Genomic DNA, 1,014 nt, shown 5'->3' with positions numbered 1-1,014 from the left:
AAGGTGCGTTTACGTGTCGGTCATCAACACCCGCAGTTTTGGCCGATTCTGGCCTGTTTCGTGGACAATTACTGACTGTTTTGGTCATAAATACTCACAGTTTTGGCCGATTCTGGCCAGTTTCGTGGACTATTACTCACTGTTTTAGGGTCCCGGAGTGATTTCCACGAACCCCGGGGTGTGTTTACGTGTCGGTCATCAACACCCGTAGTTTTGGCCGATTCTGGCTCGTTTCGTGGACTATTACTCACTGTTTTGGGGTCCCGGAGTGATTTGCACGATTGACGAACCTCGGGATGCGTTTACGTGCCGGACATCAATACTTGCAGTTTTGGCCGATTCTGGCCCATTTCGTAGACAATTACTCACTGTTTTGGGTTCCCGGACTTATTTCCACGAATGACGAACCCCGGGGCGCGTTTACGTGTGGGTCATAAATACTCGCAGTTCTGACCGATTCTGCCAGTTTCGTGAACTATTACTCACCGTTTTGGGGTCGCTGAGTGATTTCCACGATTGACGAACCTCGGGGTGCGTTTACGTGTCGGTCATCAACACCCGCCTGTTTCATGGACAATTACTGACTGTTTTGGTGTCCCGGACTTACTTCCATGATTGATGAACCCCGGGGCGCGTTTACTTGTCGGTCATAAATACCCGCAGTTTTGGCTGATCCTGACCCGTTTCGTGGACTATTACTCATTGTTTTGGGGTCCCGGAGTGATTTCCACAATTGACGAACCCCGGGGTGCGTTTACGTGTCGGTCATCAACAGTCGCAGTTTTGGCCGATCCGGGCCCGTTTCGTGGACTATTACTCACTGTTTTGGGGTCCCGGAGTGATTTCCACGATTGAGGAACCTCGGGATGCGTTTACGTGCCGGACATCAACACCCGCAGTTTTGGCCGATTCTGGCCCGTTTCGTAGACAATTACTCACTGTTTTGGGTTCCCGGACTTATTTCCACGATTGACGAACCCCGGGGCGCATTTACGTGTCGGTCATCAACACCCG

The sequence above is a fragment of the Triticum aestivum genome, chromosome 4D (genome assembly GCF_018294505.1).
Source record: "Triticum aestivum cultivar Chinese Spring chromosome 4D, IWGSC CS RefSeq v2.1, whole genome shotgun sequence".
NCBI classification, from domain to species: Eukaryota; Viridiplantae; Streptophyta; class Magnoliopsida; order Poales; family Poaceae; genus Triticum; species Triticum aestivum.
This window is presented reverse-complemented; position numbering follows the sequence as displayed.